Source organism: Ursus maritimus, unplaced genomic scaffold (assembly GCF_017311325.1).
Source record: "Ursus maritimus isolate PB19 unplaced genomic scaffold, ASM1731132v1 scaffold_9, whole genome shotgun sequence".
Taxonomy (NCBI): domain Eukaryota; kingdom Metazoa; phylum Chordata; class Mammalia; order Carnivora; family Ursidae; genus Ursus; species Ursus maritimus.
The window spans coordinates 23813687-23839143 of NW_024427107.1; the positions used below are offsets into that span (position 1 = coordinate 23813687).

Here is a 25457-nt window from a genome sequence, read left to right on the forward strand (position 1 = left end):
TTTATTCATTTATTTGACAGACAGCCAGCGAGAGAGGGAATACAGGCAGGGGGAGTGGGAGAGGAAGAAGCAGGCTCCCAGCAGAGGAGCCTGATGCGGGGCCCGATCCCAGGACCCTGGATCACGCCCTGAGCCGAAGGCAGACGCTTAACGACTGAGCCACCCAGGCGCCCCAACAACCTCTTTTTAACTGGCTTTGTGCATTTGGCTCAGTAGACTTGAACAACCAAAACAAAGCAACAAACCCAGAACTCATAGCTTTGGCACGATGTCCCTTCGATTCTGTAGAGGCACCTGCTGCGGAAGTCACAGCCTGGAGCTCACGCTGGCTCACAATGGTCCAACGCAACTGAAAAGGCAGGACTGGTTTGCACAGGGAAAAAAGTATCCAAGAGATACTTGTAGACACTGTCGCACAGTATCTGAGGAATTTGGGAGAAATCACATGCTGCCAGGAAGAGGGGCTAAACATGCATGTTGAAAATAGCTTGGAAACCTAAGAGGAAGAATGGTGACACTTAGAGACAGATGTGATAAAACTTCCTCCACAATTACATTTTCTTTAGAACTACTGGGAAAAAATTATATTTTAAAAATAGAATTTAAACAGGGTTAAATGAAATAAGAAAATACTAGTTTTGAGCAGTCCTGAAAAAACTTGTCCATGGGTCTGGTCTAACAGGATGGTGAAAAAAAGCAGATGTGAAGGTAAATTCAAATTTGAATTTCCTTTAATTTGACAATAATATCAAAATCCATGGTAAAAAACAAATCAGATGCTGACTTGGGAGATCAGATTTGGATTAAGAAAAAGTATTTACTTTTTAAAAAATACATGTTTTCTATATCCTTCCCTGGTAATGAGGGTCTTAGAAACATTTTAGAAAAAGCCCGCGTGGGTGCTATTCACTACTTCGAAGTAATTTTTCTCCTTGTCTCAACACAGAATCTGCTTCTCTCTCCTCTGTTTTGTTTTTCCCACTTGTGTTCACTCATGAAGTAAAAAACACTACCCGTAGCCTCTCAGTACTGAGCATCAGGTCATCTGGTTCCGCTTCCCCGGATTCCACCACAGCCAGATGTGGGGCTCCAGTCCTCACTCTCTCCTCCTCCCACCACCAGGAGCATCTTAGCTTTTGTTCCGTCTCTGCTCCATGTTTTCCTCACCCTGGTCCTTTCTGTTCCTTGCTGCTGGTTCATCTCTGTGTGGGGAACAGTTCATGGCACCCCTCTGCTCATAAACCTAGAGTGGCTGCTTCTATCCACGGAAAGAAACCCAACTCTTTGATCAAGAATGTAAGGTCCCGGGGCGCCGGGGTGACTCAGTCAGTTAAGCATCTGCCTTCAGCTCAGGTCACGAGCCCAGGTTGGATCAAGCCCCGCATGGAGCTCCCTGCTCAGCTGGGAACCTGCTTCTCCCTCTCCCGCTCCCCCTGCATGTGCTCTCTCTCTCTTTCTGTCAAATAAATAAAATCTTAAAAAAAAAAAAAAGAACATAAGGTTCTTCCTTTCCACACTACACAGGGAGGGGTCCATGTGGTGGTGTTCTGCATTCCTGTCATAACTTAAAGGAAAACTTTCACAATGTCCAGAGCCCTTGATGTCCTGCAAATGAAGGAGGATGTCCTCAGATTCCTTCCAGCAGGACCCACTTAGGTGGCACCAACCTTGACTTCCAAACAGAACAGTGAATCTACAGAAGGAAATGTGATGGCATCTAGATCATAAATCTGAAGAGAACCTGGAAGAAGCTTCTGCTGGCAGCTTGTACCATTGTTGCCATTGAAAACCTGGCTCCTGTCAATGTCATATATCCGGGGAGACTGGCCAACGAGCCGTGCTGAAGTGTGCTGCTGCGACCGGAGCCACGGCTATTGCTGGCCGCTTGGTTCCTGTAGACGTCACTGCCCAGATCCAGGCAGCCTCCGGGAGCTGAGACTTCTGGTGGTTACTGATCCCAGGGCTGACCACGGGCTTCTCACGGAGGCATCTTATGTTAACCTGCCTACCATTGCGTGGGTAACACAGGCTCTCCTCTGCGCTCTGTGGCCATTGCCATCCCTTTGGGCAACAAGGGAGCTCGCTCAAGGGGTCTGACGGGGTGGATGCTGGGCCCAGGAAGTTCCGCGCTTGTGTGGACACCTGTGGGAGCTCACGCCTGATCTCTACTTCTACGGAGATCCTGAAGAGATTGAACAGGAAGAGCAGGCTGCTGCTGGAAGGGCTGTGACCCGGGAGGAATTTCAGGGTGAATGGACCGCTCCAGCTCCAGAGTTCAGGGCGACTCAGCCCCAAGTCGCAGACTGGTGCGAAGGCGTGCAGGCACCCTCTGTGCCCATTCAGCAGTTCCCTGCTGAAGATGGGAGCACCCAGCTGGCCACTGAAGACTGGTCTGCAGCCCCCACTGCTCAGGCCACTGAAAGGGTAGGAGCAACCACTGAGTGGCCTTACGCTGCTCTTCCACAAAGGCAAACAAAAGGGAAATAAACAGTTTCTAAAAGTTAAAAAAAAAAAGAAAAAGAGAAAGAAAGAATATAAGGTCCCCTATCGCTCCTTTAAGAATTTAAAGACCCATAAGATCCCTTTTCAGCCTCATATCCCACTGTCTTTCTTCACACAGGTTTAGCTCTGGCCCAAGCCCATCCATTTCTATAATATGCTGGCTTGAAACTTTCCCTGATTGTCACCGGGTAGAAGAAAATTCTACTTCTGAATTCTCACAGAACTTTCTTCATGCCCCTCTTCTATGGCCTTAGCCACATTTTATGTTATCTTATAATTTATAAGGAATGTGTTTGATCTCCCCTGGACAGCATCTGAGTGTGTCTATGCACCTGTGTCTGTCATCTTTGTACCCAATTCATTCATGCTTTGGACAGAGAGGTTCTTGAACAAATGTTTTAGATCAATTCTGCTGGGTGCAGCTGGGAATATTAGACCAAAACTAGGTTCACTGGTCTAACTCTGTGATAGAATTAAATCTTGGGTTAGTTTTGAACCTAATTTCTTGTTCAGATCTTTTATAAATCAGACCAAATATGCGATAGGCCTTTAGCTCTTAAAGCACCCTTGAAAGGACTGGGCTCCCTCAGGTTTTTCTTGTCCAAGCCCCAATTCAGAAAAGAGCATCAATGTCTTGACTGTGTTGGAGATCAGTCTGGGCTCTAGTGTGGGTGCCCCTTTGGATTTCACATGCCCTTTCTGAAAGCAATGCCTATTACATATATGATGACAATGTTTGTATACTTCCTTTTAGTTTCTTTGCTACGCTGTGAGCCCAGGAATGGAAGTGAAGAGGCATGAGGAGGGGATGAGTAGGACAATAATACAAAGCCCAAACAAGTCTCACAAAAGAAATGAGAAGGGTTTGTAGATAAGCTCCAAATGGCCAGGACCATGTCATTTTCTTCAATGGGAAACTAGGGTCACCCTCTCTTTGGCGTGACTGATGACTTGTAGCCAATGTGTTGGCAGCTTCTGGGTGCTGGGCTCATAGCTCTGTTCATCTCTCCCATTACATGGTCAACTCCCCATTTCCAGTTTTGCTGGTTTAGTCAGTGATCATGTATCTTTCTATCATCTACTTGTTGCAAGGTACTAGAGTAGATATTGTAGGGGAATAAAGAGAAGTTTGTTATAGGCTCCGCCCTTTAGAAGTTTGTAATGTAACTGGGAAAGGAAGCATGTTTCAGGTTGAAATAGGCATGGGAAAAGTCAATAATATAAAATGACATTGAGTACATGACATAAACATAAGAGGAATCCGGCTACAAAATATTGGTGGTTCTGAGGATTAAAGTCACATACATAAAGGAACAGTATAAACATTGATTTAAGCCACTCTTCTTTAAGACATGACCCAATTCCCAGAAGTTTTTAAGCTTCTGTGAAGAACTCAGTAAATTGCAAATCGTTGATTCTAATTCATACTCTGGTATCTCTAGCCATCCAGCTCTAGGGCCTCTTTTCTAGGACTCAGTAAAATTGTTTGTAAGGCAACCCGAAGGATAAGAAATAGTAGGTCACTGAAGATTTTAAAAGTTATCTTATTTGGGTAAAAGTCTCAAAGTGTCAAAATACTAAAAATATTTTAGTGACCAAATGAACAGGTATCCATTCTTGCATATTGCAAATTAAATTAAACCTGAAACATTTACTTGTTTCTGGCCAGAAAAAGATCCATGCATGACTATTAATAGATGTAACAGTCTGGCATGAAGGCCATCCACCAAGAGGTACTAATTCTCCAGCAAGAATGTCCAAGGCGTTCAGTTGACTACCGAAATTAGAAAGGATTTTTTGAATTTAAAATGACTGGTACTTATGAAGGAGTCATAAAATCTATAAAAAGCTATCATTCATGCATCTTAATCAACAAACCAGGAAGCAGCAGCCGCAGCCTGAGTTCTAAACTTGGAAGCCCTAAGGGTTTGTGGTATGACTCTGGCTAGGATGGCTTCTCAGTTTCCCCAAATCACTCTCTGAAATAGTGATACTAATATTACCTACCTCAGGAACATGGAGAACTGAGAAGAACTGAGACAAAGGGAGTGTTGTAATTATTAGTGAGTCTAATTCTGACATATTTAAAAGGAACCACAAATTTTGTTTGAAGGGAATTTGCAGACATCTGTCCTTTAGGAGTTAGGCATCCCAGTTTTGGATTGTCTAGCCCTACAATTTCACTGTGCTGAACATTTTTCTGTCTGTTTCCCTTAGTGAAATTTAGAACATGGCCTTAAGCTGAGTGCACACTTCTTTCTCTTGGAGATGGCTGTCCTGACATCTGTCCTTCCAGCTTGCCTCCAACTACCATTCTCTTCACCTGCTACTGACTTCACTTTTTTTGCTTTCCTGCCTGGATCTTCTTCCTCCTCCCACCCCTGAGTGATCCCAAGGAAAAAAGAATCCTCTGGTTTCTTGTTGTGGGCTTCTGCTACAAGCCTCATTGATCTCTTGGTCATGTTAGCTCTGCTGGGTCTCCATGGGACAACTCAGCTTTGCCTTTTCTCTCCTGACAGTTACACTAGCTGAGACCCTTTTGCTGTAGTTGAGAAAATTCAATAATTCAGAGGAACTTTCACTTAAAAAAATAAAAAGGGGATAAGATTTTTTAAAAAAAGATAATGAATGTATAGATTCTAAAGATTTTATCTGAGAGAGTGAGAGAGAGTATGTGAGTGGGGTAAGGGGTAGAGGGAGAGGGAGAGGATATCCAGCAGATTCCATGCAGAGTATAGTGCCCAACATGGTGCTCATTCTCATGACCCTGAGATCATGACCTGAGCTGAGATCAAGAGTCAGACACGTAACCCGCTGAGCCATCCAGGTGTCCCTCTATTTATAGATTCTAGAATTCAATCTTCACTTAACCACAGATTTGCTTAGTTGGCACAATTTCTGGATTTTCTTTTTGGATCCTTTTTCTTTGTGCAGGTCAGCCTGGGGTGGATGCTAGTCTTATCTGCCTGGCTTTTTGTCTCTTATGGATTCTGTTCGTAATCTTTTCTTTGTGAAGTCCCCCAGCTTAATTCTCTGATTTGTGGTTCTCAGGAGCTCAAGAAGTTCTCTTTTTTAAACAAAATAAACAAAACAAATAACAACCCAACACTTTTCTTGATTACTTACTTTAATCCAGGGCTGTGGTACCTGGTTTGAGCTTTGCAAAGAAAAGCAAGATAATTGGTGTAGTACCTCACAGTTTAGTGAGAAAGAGAGGGAGTACCCATAGAGTTGCAGTAGAATGGGGCAAAAACTTTTGGCAGGCATTTGACTTTATTTGGATTATCCAACATCCAGACCTCCTTCTGTTTTTGAGAATCTGCAATAGATTGCACCTTCATGCCAGGCAAGACCTTCCTTCACCTCACATAAACTATAGAAATTCTTTCCTGTCCCCAGCAGGAAAGATGCAGGCATGTGGCCATGCTCAGGCAATCTAATGCTCCTGCCTAGAATTTGGAATAGTAGTGGAAAGAGATAAAGATACAGGAACTGAGAAGTGTTTTTAAGGTGGTGGCCTCAGCACGGAGTCCAGTACATGCATTTACTAGTGTTCTCTAGACTTCCAGGTGTTGACACAAAATGAGAAAACCTAGAATCTCTACAAGTAAGAGTTCTATTTGAGCCAAAGTTGGGACAGTTGCCAGGAAACACATTCTTCATAGGGAAAAAAGTGCTCTGGAGACTGAAGTTTTTAAAGGGTTATATACTTTTTTTACATCTTGTAAAAGCTCAAAAGATTATAGATTAACATATAGGCAGGAATCACAAGTTTTAATGTCAAAGAATGCAGGAAGTAGGAGCATTGATTGGTAAATTAAGGGCAAGATGGTTTCCCTTTAGGCCACTCATTTACAAAGCAGGTGCATAATATATACTTGGTGGGCCATAAATCAGGCTTTTTGTTTAAACAAAGTTTATGTGCAGTCATGCTGATTTAGAAAGGAATCTAAATTGCTTCTCTTTTATCTCAGACCTTTAAAGAGTTTTTTTTTTTGTCTCATCACAGGTACTCAATATCTTCCAATATATATTTCTTTTCTTTTTTTTTTTTTTTTAAAGATTTTATTTATTTATTTGACAGAGATAGAGACAGCCAGTGAGAGAGGGAACACAAGCAGGGGGAGTGGGAGAGGAAGAAGCAGGCTCATAGCGGAGGAGCCTGATGTGGGGCTCGATCCCAGAACGCCGGGATCATGCCCTGAGCCGAAGGCAGACGCTTAACTGCTGTGCCACCCAGGCGCCCCTATTTTCTCCTTAAGTTATTTAGTCTTTTTAATGTTTAAAATAACTTTGATACAGACATTAATAATGAGGAGTATGTTGTAGACAACAGATCCTGAGAGAGAGAAGAAAAATTAAAATTGGGAGGAGGACGGTGAAAATTCCATCAGTATTAGTTAATCATGGGATTCTGGCAACTCAATATTATAGGGGTCTGAGGGCAGACAACCCCAAGATGGGCCACTTGGCATGCTGAGGTGAAAACAACGAAAGCCCAAAAGAATCAGCCAGGAATTTTGACCTCTCCCCACCCCCAACTACCTGAAAGAGTTTAGGAGGATCTGTTCCAGGAGGAGAACTGTCGCCACAGATAACTACATTATGCTATGAACTAGGTATGGTAGACAGGGAAGAACCCAGGAAAGCCTATTTGATCGAAGTCCTCTTTACATCCCACTGCTTCTGAATGGTCCAGCAAACATTTATTTACCAAAATTGCATTCCTTCCCTTTGAAGTCCCAAGCCCCTACCCCTTTCTCCTTAGTTCAGGATGACATATACCTCATTTTGTCTATCTTTGGAATTTTGTGTCTGTGTGGATTCCCTATATGTTCAAAATTAAGTTTTCTCCTCTTAGTCTGTCTCATTTCAATTTAATTCTTAGTCTAGCTAGAAGAATCTTGAAAGAGGAAATTTTTTTCCTCCCCAACAATATGAAGTGGCAAATACTAATTAAATTATTGTCCATTGTTGCCTGTAATGAAGCACTCATTGAAAGCAAGATTTGGGGACTACATTACTGTGGACCCAGAATATGAAGGTATGAGGACTCAAGTGTAGTGGGTGGAATGGATTTGATGTAGTTTTGGAATATAGGTGAGGTTCGGTGGGTGAGGTCCAGAGCTGAAGACTAAGAAAGAATTTTTGAGACATCTTTGGTGCAAAATAGTGGTTTATTAAAGCACGGGGACAGGACCTATGGGCAGAAAGAGCTACTGCCATGGGGTTGTGAGGGGTGGCTGATTATATACTATGGGGTTGGGGGAGGTAAGGAAAAGGGAGGCTTCAAAAAGATTTTCATGTTAAAGAGATTCACTGGATACGGAGGCTTTGCCATTGTCAAGTTAAGGTTGTTTTTCCCTCTAGCAAGGCATTAACATGAAGATAGTTGGGAGCTTCCTGGAGGAACATTACACTCTGCCCACCTCAAGTGTCTGTCAAAGGGCTGCAGGTTATACGGACATTTAATTATATTTACATTTCCTGCTGGAAGCTAGGTTATTGATAGAAATGCTTTGTTCTTGTAGATGCTTAGACATGTGTAAACTGATTGTGATCTCTATTAACTATTTGTTTTCCTTTCCAGTTAGATTTAGGGTAGCCAGGAGTGCATGAGGAATGTCACATATAGCCCATCTGGGAGGGGGTTGTGGGGTGTCAGCTTCTGCTTTGCCTGAAGCTTGCCTTCTGTTCCCTCATCAGATTCTTCTAGAAAACCCAAAGAAAGAGAATGATAAGCCCAAATATATAAATCCTTAGCTGAAGGCAGAGATTGCACTCCTTGACTTTCTATTACCCTACTAAAAAAAAAATCTTCTTACCACCTAAAGCTGCATGGTTGACGTAGCCCAAAACCAAATTCAAAGTTTATGTAAGTTGCTGAATTACATTAGTCAGAGCTACGGCTTTGTCAAGCCTTTTATACAAGTAGCTTTCAATGTTTTTGACCTCAGCTGTTATAAAACACTTATCTTACATCATGATTCAGCATGCAGGCGCACACACACTGCTTGATACAACTGAAACAAAGGTGTCATGAAATAATACTTACCTTTATTATAAGCAAAGTGCTCTGCTATTTTTATTCTAAAAAATTCTTCTTACAACCAACCAAATTGAAAGCACTGGGTTATACGAAGGATTAGAATGAGGAAGTGTGGGTGAATGTGAAGGACTCAGAGATGTAGCTGGACCCCCAGACTCCAGTGAGCCTTGTTCAGTCAAAGCAGCCCAGTTTCCCATGTTGTGGGGGCAGGGGACATACCCTCATCTGAAGACTCTGCAACTGCCTCCCAGTGTGAACCTAGTTCTTCTCAGACCTTACGCACTCACCACCATCTACCCCTTCAACCCCACCTATCTATATTTCTAAACCTGTAACAAGTGTCAGACCTCAGCATGTCCCAGGAGCCTGATAAAACAGTTAAGTTGGGAAGGGGAGGACTATTATAGGACTCCATAACAAGTTATAGGACTATTAATTTCTGTCACCAGAATACTGGAGAATGTATGTGGAAATGCATTCTGTTGGGATGCTTCCCAACCAAGGAGGAAGAAACCTAATTTTAAATCAGACCGAGTTTATTGATAAGGCTGGGCTTACCAGAGATTCTGGGATCAGTGTGCTAGCTAGGTTTAGCAGATGAAAATCATTCTAATTTTTAGCTTGATTAGTTGACCAAAAAAAAAAAAAATGTGGCTTCAATGAGCAGCTCCCATCAAAAGAAACGGATGTGAGTAAGCCCGTAGAGGAAGGAATTCAAAGAGCTAGGAATCCTGGAGTGACCTTGTTATGTGCTCTCTTCCAACCACCAGCTAGTTATACCCCCTCAGGAAGATGCAGAGAACCTTCCCTTTGCAATTCCTAGAGAAATACATTCATGAGGGGAGTCCTGGATCTTTGAAAAGTTCATTAGTGACTGTTATCTGAAGGCCAGAATTGCTTGAAGAGACGTTGTCGTTGAAATGGGGCCTTCGATTTCATTGGCAAACTGAGGAAATTGAAGAGGCCCCATCCAAGAGCAAACAGCAGAGTTTACCACAGGAGACAGCCGATGGGGCATGGCAGTATATTCCATTCAAAATTAAAGGACAAATTTCTGTCCCTTGCACCTGTAAAGAAGAGACAACAACTGATATTTATTGAATATTTACACAACGTGCCAGTCACTGAACCCTCATAACACTATGAGGTAGGTACTCCGACGATTTCCATTTTACAGGTGAGCAAAGCAAACTACAGAGGTTAAGAACATTGCCCAACATCTTGTGGCTACTAAATTGTGGAGCTAGGATTCTATTCATGGGCTGCTTGACTCCGGAGTCCATATTATATACTATCCAGTGTTTGATTCTAAAGGCAGCCTATGCCCAAACTTTGTGGATTTGCCATGAAGCTATTCAGGCTTCAGTCTCTGGGAGGCTCTTCTGCACGGGCTTCTGAGGCTCTGGGAAGGCCCTAGGCGTGCACATGTGTGTTTTTTGTAACATTCACAAGAGTGAAATATTTTAACTGCAATTCATTATGACTGCTGTCTTTTTCACTCTGACTCCTTGATCTCACGTTCCCTTATGTCAGGTGGCTTTGGAGGTGCTGTGAGCATTTTTAGGACCTGGCTAAGGGGAAGTTAGGGATTTGTTGTGCTTAGTGGGGTATATTTCTGTGGTTTACAGCCACTCTGCTTGATGGCATCCAGGGTCCCACAATACATTTAGTTGTCATATCTCTGTAGGCTTCTTCTGGCTATAACAATTTCTCTGACTTTTCTTGTTTTTGATGAACTGATCATTCTGAGAAGTATTGGTCAGGTATTTTGTAGGATGCCCCTCTGTTGGAATTTTCTTATGGTTAGACTGGGTTTATATATCTGTGGGAGAAAGACCACAGAGCTAAGATGTCAATGTCATTATATCAACATACTATCAATGTGATTTATCACTGATGTTGACCTCAGTCACTTAACTGAGGTAGTGTATGCCACGTGTCTCCACTGTAAAGTTAGTCTTTTTCACTCCTTTAATATGATAGTCTTTGGAAAAAGTCACTGTGCATGGCCTACACCTACGGAGTGGAGAGCTGTGGTCTTGCTCCTTGAGAGCAGACTCTTGATAGAAATTATTTTGAATTCTTCTGCACAAGAGGCTTGTCTCTTCTCTCCCATTTATTAATTTATTCAATTATTTATTTATGTAAGTATAGACTCTTGAATATTTGTTTTATACTTGGGATTATAATCCACAACTTTTTAATTTATTTTGTGACTCAGACTGTCCCAGCTTTGGCCATTGGGACTGTTTCAGTTGGCTCCTGTGTCCCTCTGGCATAAGTAAGCACTTCTTTACTTTTTGGCAGGACAAGATCCTCCAAGCTCATTTTCTGCCCCAGTCCTAGAATCAGCCATTTCTCCAGGGAGTTGTGGTTCTTTTTGCAGGAGAAACCATGATTTGGAGGTTAGGTGCTCCTCGCTGCTGGGGGTTACTGCTTCTGCGTGGCAAGTTTTTTAAGGGCTGGGTGTGGAAGTACCTTCAAAGTGTGGTCCACACACTAGAAGCATCATTTTCACTTGAGGGCTGATTAGAAATATACAGCCATAGGGGCACCTGGGTGGCTCAGTTGTTAAGCGTCTGCCTTCGGCTCAGGGTGGGATCCTGGCGTTCTGGGATCAAGCCTCACATCAGGCTCCTCTGTTGAGAGCCTGCTTCTCCCTCTCCCACTCCCCCTGCTTGTGTTCCCGCTCTCCCTGTGTCTCTCTCTGTCAAATAAACAAAGTCTTTAAAAAAAAAAAAAGAGAGAGAGAAAGAAAGGAAAGAAAGAAATATGTAGCCTTAGGCCCCAGACCCACCAAATTAATATCTACAGGTTTATAAGATTGCAATGTAATTTGTATGAACCTTCGAGTTTGAGAAGCACTGGCCAGAACATAGTTCCACAGCCCCCACTGCAAAGCAAGCTGGCACTGTGTGCCTCGAAGTGGAAAAAGAAGTGGCAAACATATTGTACTGTCTCTACAATGACGTACTCAAGTATTTGCTCAGTATTGGTGTTCTGTTTGGATAATTTATGCTTAATCCACCTATTTTCTTTTTGTTCTTGCTCTTCCATTTTATTATTTCTTTTAACATAAAACATTCATTCATGTATTCAAATACTTATTCATCGAGCACCTGCTATGTTTCTGGCACTGTTCTGAGGACTGGGGTTGCACAGAGAACAAAAAGATAAACATTCCTGCCTTTAAACAGCTTGCAATTCATGTGGTGGAGGGTACAGAAAAAAATGGTAGATGTGATAACTGTTAATAAAGAAAAATAAGGCAAGTCAAGGGGTAGAGAATAATGGAGAGAATGGGGGAAGATTGATGACCAGGTCATCCGAGTAGAGATCTGAACGAAGTGAACGAGAGGGCCTGTGGCTATCTGGGGACATTGCAGGCAGAAGGAACACTAGGCAGTTCTTCTTAAAAGCCAAAAAACCATTTAGATTAAAATTTTCCATTTTCCATCTCAGTTCTAAAGTCAGTTGTCAAAATATTCAGGGTTGAAAACTTTTGGATCTTGGACTGATTTTTTCTTTCCATCAAGATTTTTGAGAACATATAGATCCTGCTACGTTATCATGGCCTCTTTTGTTATCTGGGCACGTGATATGTTAATGCTCCTTTTACAGGCCATGAAAGACTGTACTATGGTCATTCTCAAGCTTTTTCAACTTAGGACCCTTTTACACTCTTAAAATATTAGGATTCCAAAGAGGTGTTTTTTTTTTTTTTTTAATAAGATTTTAGTTATTTATCTGAGAGAGAGAGAGAAGGAGTGGGGAGGAGGGGCAGAGGGAGAGGGATAAGCAGACTTCCCGCTGAGCAGGGAGCCTGACATGACAGGAAGCTCAGTCCCAGGACCCTGAGATTGTGACCTGAGCCAAAGGCAGACGCTTAACTGAATGAGCCACCCAGGCGGCCTGAGCATCCTAGAGTTTTTGCTTATATGGGTTACACATGTAGATATTTGTTACATTAAGAATTAAATCTATGAAATATTTATTAAATCATTTAAAAATAAGAACCCATTAAATGGTAACATAAACATATTTTTTATGAAAATGTTTTTCAAAGCAGAAACAAAATTGAGTGTATTTTTACAAAATTTGTTGCATTTTTGCTTATTTTTGGGATGCCTGGGATAATAGAAGCCAGCCGAATACTTCTGTCTGCTTCTGCATACAAGGTGTTGCAGTGTCATAGGTCACGTAACATCTGGAAAACTTCATTTTATATCTGTGATAGAATATGAGTAAAAAGAGCAAATAACAGGTTAGCATTATTACAAAACAGTTTTGACCTCAAGGACCCCCCTCAAGGACGGCTGCAAAAGTCTTAGGTCCCCAAGGGTTCCCAAAGTGGACTTTGACCACCTTAACCCATTCCAGCTTCACTACTCCATCTTGGGTGAGTCATTGAAGTTTTCTGTGCTTGAATTGCCTCATTTTTAAAATGCTTACCTTGAGGAGTTGATGTGACACATGTAAAGCTGTGCCTGGTACAGATAACACTCAAAATCATTAGCATTATTTTTAAATATAGAAGTTGATTATGACTATTTGTGATCTGTGGCGTTACTTACATACAGAATTTAATTTTGTGCCACTTCCTTGGTTAGAAATTCACCCCCTACTTAAAATCTTGTTATGGAAAAATTAGGCATGGGGCAAAAAGAATTAAAAACTCACACACTGTTGTTTTCTTTTTTTGAGCAACATTTTTTCCCCTCTCACTATATTTAAAGCGTCATTGAAATTTTTTTCATATTGATAATCTCCTTTTGATCAGCCTGGGAAAAGCATGTCCTCCCTCTCCCCAAGAGAAACATGTCTGTACATGACAATTCTCCAAACATAGATTGCTTGTGTGCTATTTTTTCTCACCAGTGATCTGAATCCCTGAGAAGTCCAAGAACAAAACTGCCTTCAGCCACTGTAATAATTCCTTAGGGATCATGGACTTTCAGTGCTTCTTATAACCATTTTGCATATTTGATATAATTGTTGTGAAAGTAACGTGAATTAAAAGTGCCAATCAAGACTTCGAAATGGAATGTTGACCCCCCCCCCATGTTCAGATTGCAATCATTTCTCTCTTAATTCAGGATGTTTGGTATTTGCATTCCGTTGTCTGATTTCACCATGTGAGTTAAAATGAAAACGCATTGCGTCACTTAGGCAACAGATGTACTATGCATGCAAAGTTGTGGGGTCTCGTAATAAGCATCTTAAATGTAAAAGAACTTCAAACGATAATAATACTAGGTTAATCCAAGAAGCATTAGCAGTCTCCTCTTCACCCACCCTGAAAAGGGAAGCATTTACGTAACTAATTAGTTTACCATAGTAAATAATCCACTGACATTTATAAGAAGCATTCCTATTGGAGCCTGGAGTAAATATTATGTTACATGTTAAACTATAAATAGGATGAGTCGTGGTGCCAGGCCCAGTTTTAAAATGCTACGGAAAATAAGTGAGCTCCATCTGGGGAAAATGGGTGTTACACGTCCTCTCTACGCAAGTGTCCAATTGCCCAGCTCAGGTTCCCTATAGCTGCTGTGGAAACTTGACGATTCATCTCACTTTCCAGCACAACTCTACAAGGTAGCTAGAAAACTGAGTGAATGTTTCTCTTGGGAAAAAAAAATGTGGAAGAGGAAAGAAAACAAAATTTGTAACCAACTTAAAGAAGACTCTGTCCAGCTCTAAGTGGAGAAAACAGCATTTCCTACTTAAGGGACTTTTGAGTTTCTCCTTGCAGCTTAGATGACTTGAAGTGTTTATACAAGGAAATCATATGATACTCCAGATTATTTTATTGCGCTTTATCTTAGCCGCGGAGATCAGTGCATTTAGTGCTTTTCTTCCAAACTTCACATCAGGTGTAGCAGGAATACAGCCCAGAGGAGAAACGTGAATGATGGAACAGAACCTCTATGTAGAGAAAGCTCACGGCCATGGATTTGTGTGAAGCATCAACCAGGTGCTCAAATTAAGACCTAATTAAGAGGGAGTGAGGAGAGGAACAGAAAGGAGAACCAGTATTTTTAGGTCACCGGGGATAGCCAAAGAAGCAGCTGCCTTTCCAGGGTATAAGAAGGGACCAGAGATTTTCTCTTGTCCCATGCCTGAAATTCCTACCAGGAGAGCCACACATTCAAACTACATCTTTCTCTGTTGAAAGATCCCATTCCTGTGTGTGACAACATATCGATTCATTCAACTCATTGATTCAACATTTCCTATGACTCATGAATTATTCTGGAAATGTAAAGATGTCAGAAAAAGAAAAAAGTTGTTTCCTATCTTAAGAAGTTCACAGTCTAGTGAAGTAGAGAAAGAGATAAGAAAACAAATGATGTCTGTCTTAGTCAGTTTGGGCTGCCATATCGAAATACCACAGACTGGGTGGCTTAAACCACATTCATTCATTTCTCACAGTTCTGGAGCCAGATCAGGGTGCTGGTAGATTCTGTTCCTGGTGAGGCCTCTCTTCCTGGCTGCGTCTTTGTGTGGCACAAAAAGAGATAGGAAAGAGAGAGGAAGAGAGTTCTAGTGTCGCTTCCTCTTTCTATAAGGACACTAATCCCATCATGAGAGTCCCACCCTCATGACCTCATCTGAACCTAATCACCTCCCAAAGGCCCCACCTCCAAAGACCATCACACTGGGAGTTAGGGTTTCAATTATGAATTGGGGGGGGGACACAAACATTCAGGACATAACAATGACATTTTAGTGTGACAAGTGCTTTGCCAGACATAAGTACGAATAAGTACAGGAATGGGAACCTAACCCAGGTAGCAGTGTGGTTGGAGAAGATCTGGGTAATTTTCCTTGGGGATGGGGGTGGGGAAGGGAGGGGCAGGTAGAGGTGGGAAGAGAAGAATAAGGTCCAGAGTGTGGGTCTCTGGGCTTCTCACAAACAGGGTTAGATGGGGTCATCATGCCAATCTTCTAAGTCCATGAAAGCCAGACCTTACCCAACATTTCCACTGCTGAATCTACCTAGGACAGAGTGTGGCATATCGTTGGTGTTCATCTCGGGTGTTGCTTACATAACAATTATTCATAGAGCATCTGCTATATGCCAGGTGCTGCTCTTGGAGCTAGGGATACTGCAGTGAACACGACAGATAAAGATTCCTGCACTCGTGGAGCTGGCACTCTGTTTAATGAATGAATGGAAATGGACATATAAGAATGAGTTTCATTTTTTTTTGAAGTTCCTTTACTAAAGCCTCATATCAAATATGAATTGGACATAACTAAAAGAAAACCATGGTTACCTTTGGAAACCTGGAGACTTTGGTATTTTAATTATGTTTGTATATTTTAATTCTGCACACACTGTGTTACCTTTGTATTTAGACAAAGATATACAAAGAAAAACATGAGCATGTGTGTGTTTGTATGATAAATGACTGTACAATGATTTCTACAAAGATATGATAAGGAATATTGTTTATATCCTCTGTGAAAGTGTCTATCTGCTCCCTGACTTTTCTGATGTTTGGGTCAGAATCCATTCCCCCATGTTTTAAGGCCAAGAGTGTTTAGGGTATTTTTGTTCTTTTTTTACTTTGTTCCTGAAATGATTGGCAGACACTATTTTTGAAATAACTGCATTGTCTTTTAAAATTTCCCCCACAAAACATAGGACTTTTCTAGGTCATAAGAAGATGAAGAAAGCCACATTTGATAATATTTTGATGTCTTCAGTGTGAAGTGTCCATCTGTCCATTCGTCCACACATTCATCATCCACAAAGCACTTGTCACACTAAAATGTCATTGTTATGTCCTGAATGTTTGTGTCCCCTCAAATTCGTATATTGAAGCCCTAACTCCCAGCGTGATGGTCTTTGGAGGTGGGGCCTTTGGGAGGTGATTAGGTTCAGATGAGGTCATGAGGGTGGGACTCTCATGATGGGATTAGTGTCCTTATAGAAAGAGGAAGCGACACTAAGGACTCTCTCTCTTTCTCTCTTTTTGTGCCACACAAAGACGCAGCCAGGAAGAGAGGCCTCACCAGGAACAGAATCTACCAGCACCCTGATCTGGCTCCAGAACTGTGAGAAATGAATGAATGTGGTTTAAGCCACCCAGTCTGTGGTATTTCGATATGGCAGCCCAAACTGACTAAGACAGACATCATTTGTTTTCTTATCTCTTTCTCTTCTTCACTAGACTGTGAACTTCTTAAAACCAGAAACATGCTTTACTACGTCTGAACAGAATAAGAGATACAAGTGAACAGGCCAGTGTAACGTTGTAAGTGCTATGTTAGAGGAATAGATCATGTTATGGGAACGTAGTATAAAAGCCATTTGGCCAAGACGGAATTAAGTTAAACTGAGGAGAATGAAGAAAATGGAATTTTAAGGTACTTTCATATACAACTGTTATATTTTAAAATTTCTACTTTCGACCAAAATTAGAGCGAAGATTTTTTTGATAGGAAAATGTAGTTAGCTGATTACCTACTTTATTAAATAGGTACACTACAGATAATCTCCACCTATGTGGTCCTGTGCTTTGGGGGCATTCTACAGAACTGTACACTAGATAAGGTGAAAGTGTACCCAACGTGGCAGAAAACTGAGTGGAGAAGCAGTGTCTCTATAATAGTTCCCTCTGATTTTGGTGAAGCCTTTGGATTTGGGTGGAAAAGAAAACCCATTCAGATGCTCAGTTGAAGAAATAATTAAGAAGGGAAGGAGGGACATGTCAATACGTGCCAATAACTGGGATGCTGTGGTCTGAATGTGTCCCCTCAAAGTTCATATGTGGAAATCCAAATCCCTAAAGGTGATGCTATTAGGAGATGGGGCCTTTGGAAGGTACTTAGATCATGAAGGTGGAGCCTTCATAAATAGAATTAGTGCCCTTATAAAAGACCCCTGGTCCCTTCCCATGTGAGGAAACAGCAGGAAGGCACTGGCTATGAACAGGGAAGAAAGCTGTCACCAGAATGTCACCATATTGGCACTTCGATTTTGGACTTGCAGCCTCCAGAATTATGAGAAATAAATTTATGTCTATACGCTACAGGGTGGCGTTTTGTTCGAGCAGCTGAAACAGCCTAGGACAGAGGGCCACACCAGTTATCGGGGCCCTTACTGCCCCTCATGCCTAGTTGCTCTTCAGTGTGAGCCAGAGCCCTTCCCAGTGAGCTGCTCCACCGAAATCCCCCGGAGGGAGGGACCTCCTTTGCAATCGGGCTTCTGTTACCCTGAAAGAGATGGAAGGGAGGCTACACCCAACATTAATGACCTCAACTGATATTTCCATGAGACCAATAGGCTTAGAAGATACGAAGAGTGACAGTAAAGTCGCAGTAAATGGTCCTCTGCTGGAAGACTAGCTGCACAACTCTTTTCTAGAGCTGATGTGCCCCTGGGCCAAGGCTGCCGCCAGCTGTTGTCTTTCCTCACCTGAAATCTTACGGGATGTGAAGAAAGCTGAGAGAGGGCAGCTGCAGGGCCTGCTGCAGGATGTCCTTGGTAATCCCTGTGTTGGGGAGTACGTGCCTTCTGCACGGCTGTGATTAACTCCCTGTGTTAAGAGCTGAGAGGGCAGGGCAGCGCTTGTATTCACACACCCAGGGAACCTTGGTTTCTGATTAGGGGATCAGCTTTTAGTTCTCTGAAGCCACATTGGGACATAGCATCTGTTTCAGGTTGTTCAAGGTGCTGGCTATTTAAGAGCTCCATTCCTGTTTTGGTTACTTCTGTCTAGTACATCTGGGGAGGGGGTTCTATGTGGCAGGGGTGGGCTGAGGTATAGACTTCTAGTAGGAATACTCAGGGTACCCAGGGTTGATCTACACATGGCGGCTTTGATGACCGAAGCAGTGGTTAGGGAGGCAATTTAGTGTCCTACTCTGGGCTTGCCCCTGTTCTACCAGCTTTCCTGCTCTTTAGTGCTATGCTATCATTCCAGCCCCGCTCCAGGCTGCTTCAGCCAGAAAGGAGGTGAGGATACGAGCACCATTTTCCAGGGAACCCTTATCCAATAACCTCCCTCTTGAGAGGGAAGATGAAGCACAGCGACTCTTGCCTCCAAAGGATTCCCATTTCGTTCTAAAACCCCGATTTCTTGCCGTGGCTTCCAGGGTCCTGTGTGCAGTGGCTCCTGCAGATCTCCCTTTTGCCACTCCCTTCATTACTGAGTTCATGTCAGCTTTGCTGGCTTCTTTGCTGATCCTGGAATGTGACTGGTGTAATCCTGTCTCTGAGCATTTGTGCTTGCTGTTCCTTCTGCTTGGTTTCGTGTGCAAGCCTTACTCTTTCAAGTACTTCATTCAAGTGTCTGTTCAAATGTCTCATCAGAGACCACCCTACCTAAAGGACTACCGTTCCTCCTCTCCACATCACCTCTCGCTCTACACCTGCATTTACTTGGTTTCCTGGCACTTCCTCCCATCTGACATACATTGTGTTTGACATAATATGCCAAGTGCCTCTCTCTCATCACCGAAATGCAAGGTCCTCAAGAGCAGCTACTTGGTATCCCCAGTGCCTAGAATACTGTGTGGTGCATAACAGAACAGTTAAAAATAATTTGGAATGCTTGTTGAATGGGTAAGGGTGGTTTTCTAAAAAAACAACTGTACCCTCACGGTCTCTGTGTGCTTACTTCTGTTCACTCTCCAACCCACAGCGATGAACCTTCCTCCTTGCCTGAACAATGACTTCTTACATTCATCCAGCCATTTTCAGCCTTATTTGACTTGACCTTTCTGAAGCAATTTATGCTATGAAAAGAGTATTATGAACTTCGGAGCCAGATAGGTTTGGCTTTAATCCCATTTCACCACTGGTAGCTATGTAATCCTGGGCAGTTATTTCTCCTTGCTGGGATACAGTTTCCATTTTAGTTAAATTAGGAAACTAATACTCACTCATGGGATTTTTCCAGGAGCATTAAGTGGGAGAACATATGTAAAGCTCCTGGTACAAGGTTGGGTGCAGAATCGGAGCTCAATCAAGGTTCACTCCATTGCTTTCTTCCTTTTTATGTTTCTGTACTCCTGTCTCTTCCTTCTTAGCTCTAGTTACTTGTTTCCCTTGCACTTTTCTTTATGCTTCTCCCACCCCTGGAACTATTGTTCCCCAAGGCTGTCTTTAGCCTTGTTCTCCTTATCTGCTGCCGCGTGTTCCCTGGGTCATCTCATCCATAACTTTGGCACCAGCTACTATCTGTAGATCAATGATTCTGTAATCCATAGGCCCCATCCCATCCTCTTTCCCGGGCTCCAAATTCCTATCTCCCACCTCCTATCACCTCTTCACCAGGTGCCCCCTAGCGTCTCCAACTCAACATGTTTTATCCCAACTCATTAACTCCCCTCCTCCCCCAGCCTCTGCTCTTCTGTTGTAGAGAAAGGCACCATCTTCCCAGTTGCCCATTTGAAATTTGTGTCAATTTTCACTTTCCTTATATCATTAAATATCCTTTAAGCATTTTCACCCTACTTGCTGCTCTCTTAATTCCAACTCTAACCATTTCTCACCTACCTGGCTGTCATTGTTCTTAACATCTCCCCATTCAGCGTACCCTCTTTTCTAAATAATCCTCCCTGTAAACTTTCTAAAATGGAAATGCGGAACATTACTTCCATTTAGAAACAAAGTCACTGAATATTACCTGTCACCTTTAAGATCAAGTTCAAACCCTTTAGCTCGACAGATGACTTTTCTCACAGTTCCCCAACATGCGGTGTGATCACAAGCTCCCCCTGCCTCTGCCTTCAGCTCTTCCCTTGGCCTGGAACACACTCATCTTCCCCTCATCCAGTTGGCAAACTCTGCTCAGCCTCACAGTACTCGGTTGAAACATCACCTTCTCTTTGAAGCTTGTGGACCTTGCCAAGCTGGAGAAAGTACCTGCCTGTGGAGTCCCTCCACTCCCACACACTCTCACTGTGAGACTTACCACGCTCCACGGTAACCCACTGATTCTTCTGTTTCTGTGGTCCTGCAGGCGGGAATGTTGCTGAGGCATTTACCTCTGCTGCCCCCACGTGTAGCGCAGTGCCCGGCTCTGGGTAAAGAAAGGCCCGCGGAGTGAGCGGTGGGGTTAGTGCTTATTTTAGCAGAGCAGACTGGCAGTGGCGTAGCTCGCCTTTTGGAACGTGGAACCCGTTGATAAATTCAGCTTTGCCCTACTTCTCAGCCACTGTCTCCCTGTCACATATTGCATGTGCCCTGGTCCTAAACGTCTTTACGCTTCAGCTTTTGTGTTGGTTTTTTAGAATTAGCTCAGTTTTTCTCCTGAATCAAATTTGAAGGAGTACGTTGGACTAGTTCATCTGCAAATTCCTCTCAAACTCTGATCTGTCACAATCGCCTCTAGTGGGAACAGAAACTAGGAGACCCAAAGTCACGTTCCACATGTACCCCTACATGGCATGCACAAGTCACCTAGCTTCTGTGAGTGTCACTTCTCTCCTCTGTAAAGTGGAAGAATATTCTTCTAAACGTTTGTGAGAATTCACTCGAAGTGCACGGAAGCACCAAGTGCAAGGCCGTATCATTAGGGGGGTATGCCACATATTTCTACATTTTATGCCATCTTGAAATAAAGAGGGACAAATGCCACATGGCTGTCTGGTATAGCTATTTTGAATGAGGAGAAACTGTATCAAAAATCACGGGTGAAGTTGTGAAGGGATAATGTGATCCTTAAATAACCCAGGGCATTCAGAACATACCAGAAGACTCTCAGAGAAGTGGTCTAAGAATCTCTTTTTTTGAAACCTGGACAAGCTGAAATGGAATTTCCTGGGGTGGAGCTGTGAAGACTGGGATGTGTCTGCCTTTCTGGGTCTCTCTGAGCTCTGTGCTAGTTGAGTTCAGGGCGTTGTCCTGGTACATTCTGTTGAGGCCGTCTTCTGAAACCATTGGCAATCACCGATGAAGATGTTACTGCTGCAATTTAGAAATCCGAGAAGCCCCAAAGAATGTTCCCAACATAAACCCCCAGAGGTTGTCTGGCTTAATGGCGACAGAAATGAACTGGGAGGCAGGGGGCCAGAGCAGGAATGGAGCCATCTATGGACACACCAGTCTGTTTGAAAGACTTACTGAGTAACTAGTGTGTGTCAGGCCCACTGTCAAGCTCTGGAAATACGAAGATGAATAAGAAACAGCTTGGGTTTACAGTGGTAGAGGTTGGAGAAAGAGTTTGGCATCACCAGGGTCTATAGGAAAGGGCATCCCCAAGGAGATGTCGCCCTTCCCTCAATGGCTGACCACCATTAACCACTGCGGAAAGAGACCAGGCTACTCTGGGATAGGATGTGTGAGGAAGCCCAGTCTGGACCCCTCTCTCTGCAGCCCCTTCCCAATAACTGTGTGAGTGACAGGACCCTGTTCCTCCACCCCTGCACCATGGTGGCCTGGCTGTGTCCCAGACATTGAGAGGCAGAACTGTTGGTATGGTCTGAGCTTTGAGCAGCCTGAGAGAATTCTTGTCCATGCACATGGTTCTATCTGATAGGCACCAAAGCCCCTCCCACTTAGACTCCCCGAACTTCCCCTGTTACAAATTCATTCCTTCAGACTCTCAATGAGCGATCATTTGAAAGGTAAATACTTCTGAAAATACTAATAATACCTAACATCTACTGATATTTCCTCAATGAAACTCTCGGTGTAAGGGTTTTATAACTATTAACTCATTTAATTCTCATAGCAACCTAATGAGGTCAGTATTTTTATTATCCCCACTTTCCACATGAGGAAATAGAAGCACAGAGCAATTAAGTAACTTGTCCAAAGCAGGTCACACAACTAGAAAGTGGTAGAGACAAGATTTGAGTCCAGGCAGACTGGCTCCAAATTCATACTATTAATCACTATTCTGTTCTAGAAAGAGCAGCATTGAGCTTTATTAACAATTAGTTCCTTAATGTAAATTCTAGTAGTCAATCTTTAATGAATATTTGTGGTGTTCCAGGCACCACACTAAGGGGCTTTTGTTTATTATTCCATTTATTGTGAATAAAGCCCAACAGGGTCGGTATCATTAGCATTAGCATTTTATAGATGAAGAAAATAAAGATAAGTTGAGGTCACAAAAGCAGGAAATATAGAGACAGGACTTGAAATCAGGCAGTTTAATTTCCAAATCCACGTGTCCAACAATACATTAGACTATGATGTATAATTGGGTGAGAGCAGACTTCTGTGAACTGGAATGCCCCGTGGGAAAGTTTTCTCAGGGAGAGAGAGGTTCCTGCAGGGAACCAGTTCAAGGGCCCTCTGGTGTTCTTGGGGAGAAAGGGATGTGGAGCAGGGTAGAAACAACCTCTTTTACCCCTCATTTGTACTTGGGGCTAACTCTGCTCTATGTCCAGCTCAGAAATTGGGGGAATAGCTTTATTTACTGAAGCCTTACTTAATCGTTGCATTTTAAAATCTGAAAGGTTAAGGATCTTCTCTGCCAACATCCCATCCAAGGCCATATGTAAGTTCTCTGATAGATACCAACTATCTCTCTATTTGTACATTCTCATTCACAGGAACTCATGGCTTCTCAAGACAACGTTGAATTGTGAGAGCTCTCTATTGCTGACAAATCATTAAGCTGAAATCTGCCTCCCTGTAACTCCCCACTTGGAACTAGACAAACTGGACCTCTCTGTTTTGTATCCATCTCCTTGTCTCATCTCACACGAGGCTCCCCCTGCTCTGAGGCTCCTAGTAGGCAGGCAATCAGAAAAGCTATGCTTTCTGCTGCCACAGGACGTTTGGTCATGCTGTTTCCTCTGCCTCTCTCTTCTCTCTTCCAGTTCACTTTGTGAATTTTGACTCTTTCTTTCACTTCAACTCAGTCATTTCCCTCAGGAAAACTTTCCTAATCCCCTCTGACTTGGTGAAATCTCCCAGTTACTTTCAGAATATCACTGTCTTAGATTAGGTCCTCTAAAACCAGGGCCTGAGGAGGGAATGTGTGTGCTTATAATTTATTGAGGGAGTGCCCTTAGGAAAACCGAAAGGGAGAGAAGGAAACAAGATAGGGAAGGACGCCGCACAAGAATGTGGTTTTGGGCAAAATCTTAATTCAGCCCAATCTGGAGGGGAGATCTGTAGGGTAAACTGAATTGCTGTCGGTCCTGCTTTGAGGCAAACATGGAGACGTCTGTACTCCCACCCAAGTCAGTGATTGGCCATGGGCTGCTGGGGTGGGTTAATTTCCAAGCACTTCCTGTAGGAGATGTCAATGGATAATTCTCTGGAGAAGGTTGCAGGTTGAGGCTTTAGGCAAAAACTGGCCACAGTGGCTGGGGAGATGGGCTCACCGACCAAACAAGTAAAAGATATTCCAGAGGTCTGGGTGGGGCACCCACAGGGGATGCTACAATCAGGACCCCCCTCTTCATAGAACTTACCCAAGTAAAACTTTTGCATTTATGTGTGTGATTCTTTGATTGAAAAGTGTCTCTTCCCTTGGAGCATAATCTCTTTGTAGGTAGCACCTGCATCTTTTTTGCTCTTACAGTTTCCAAAGTGCCAAGCACAGGGCTTGTAGATAGTTGCCATTCAGTAGGTATTAGTAGGTATCAGTAGTTGAGTAAATACATGGATCAAGAAATAAATGAATGAAGCCTTCTTCCTCTTTTAGATGATAGCTGCCTCTTTTACTTCCATATCTGTTTTTTTATTTGTCAGCTTTTGGACACTTCCATCTCCCTTCTGTTCTACAGAAAATTTCCTTTCTGACTTTCTTGAATTATATTCTCCATCCTGTCTAAGAATCCTACATCTTGGTTGTTAACAAGCCGGGGTGTACAGAGCCATTCCTTAGGTGCTTGTTCTCAAGGATGGGGTCAGCCTGCCTTAGAACAACTCCTTGTTGTCAAAACCCTCAAGGGGCGCCTGGGTGGCACAGCGGTTAAGCGTCTGCCTTCGGCTCAGGGCGTGATCCTGGCGTTATGGGATCGAGCCCCACATCAGGCTCTCTGCTATGAGCCTGCTTCTTCCTCTCCCACTCCCCCTGCTGTGTTCCCTCTCTCGCTGGCTGTCTCTATCTCTGTCAAAAAAAAAAAAACAAAAAAAACAAAACCCTCAAGGAAAGAGAAAAACAGCAGATATAATTTAGATCAAGGTTCCTGTATGTTCTCTCAGTGTTCCTGTCTGGGTCTCAAGGGAAACAGGTGAATTAAAACTTTTGTGTTCTCTAGGAAAGTCCCATGGTAACTTTACATCGATCTTTTGCTGTACCTTACTACCCTGCCTTATACTTAGATTGCTGAGGATTTTTATTAATTCTTGCCAGTCTGTCCATTAGTTAATTTAATTAATCAAATCCCACTGATCACCATATAGGTTGTTTGAGGGTCAGGGCCCAGAGGCAATGGAATGAGAAAAAGCTAACTTTTGATGGTAGAGAAGCTGTTTAGAGCCTAAAAGCCTTTAGGGAGTTGAAGGTACTGGACACTGGGCAGAAGAAGTGTTAGCAGAAGATAGAAGGTTCTGAGTTACAACTCATCTGGCTTACATTCTAGGACTGACTCTGTCTATAGACTAGGCCCTAGAGTTCCCTTGAATACTCTGCCTTGCAGAAGTGTGTGTGCATGTGTGTCAGTCAGCCAACAATATTGGCTGGGATCTACTCTTTGCCAGGCAGTGTTCTAGGCACTGAAGATATAGCAGTCCATGAAACACAAAGCCCTTGGCTCAAGGAGAGTTCTAGTGTGTGTGTGCATGTGTGTGTGTGCACATGTGCCTGCGTGCATGCATCCAGCTCTAAGATCTGCAGTTCTCTAAATCTGCTCCTGAAGCATGCATACTCATTGGGATTTCCACAACTCTCCCAGTGCAAGTCAGAGCAGGATGGTATAGGGCACAGAGCCCTAGTCCAGGAGTGAAAAGAGCTGGTATCCATTCTTGGCTCTGTACTGC

The 25457-nt window shown here is 43.0% G+C and overlaps 1 pseudogene; it reads left to right on the plus strand.

The window, feature by feature from the left end:
* The first annotated feature begins 1697 nt into the window (after positions 1–1697).
* Positions 1698–2487, plus strand: LOC103681287 (annotated as a pseudogene).
* The last annotated feature ends 22970 nt before the right edge of the window (positions 2488–25457 follow it).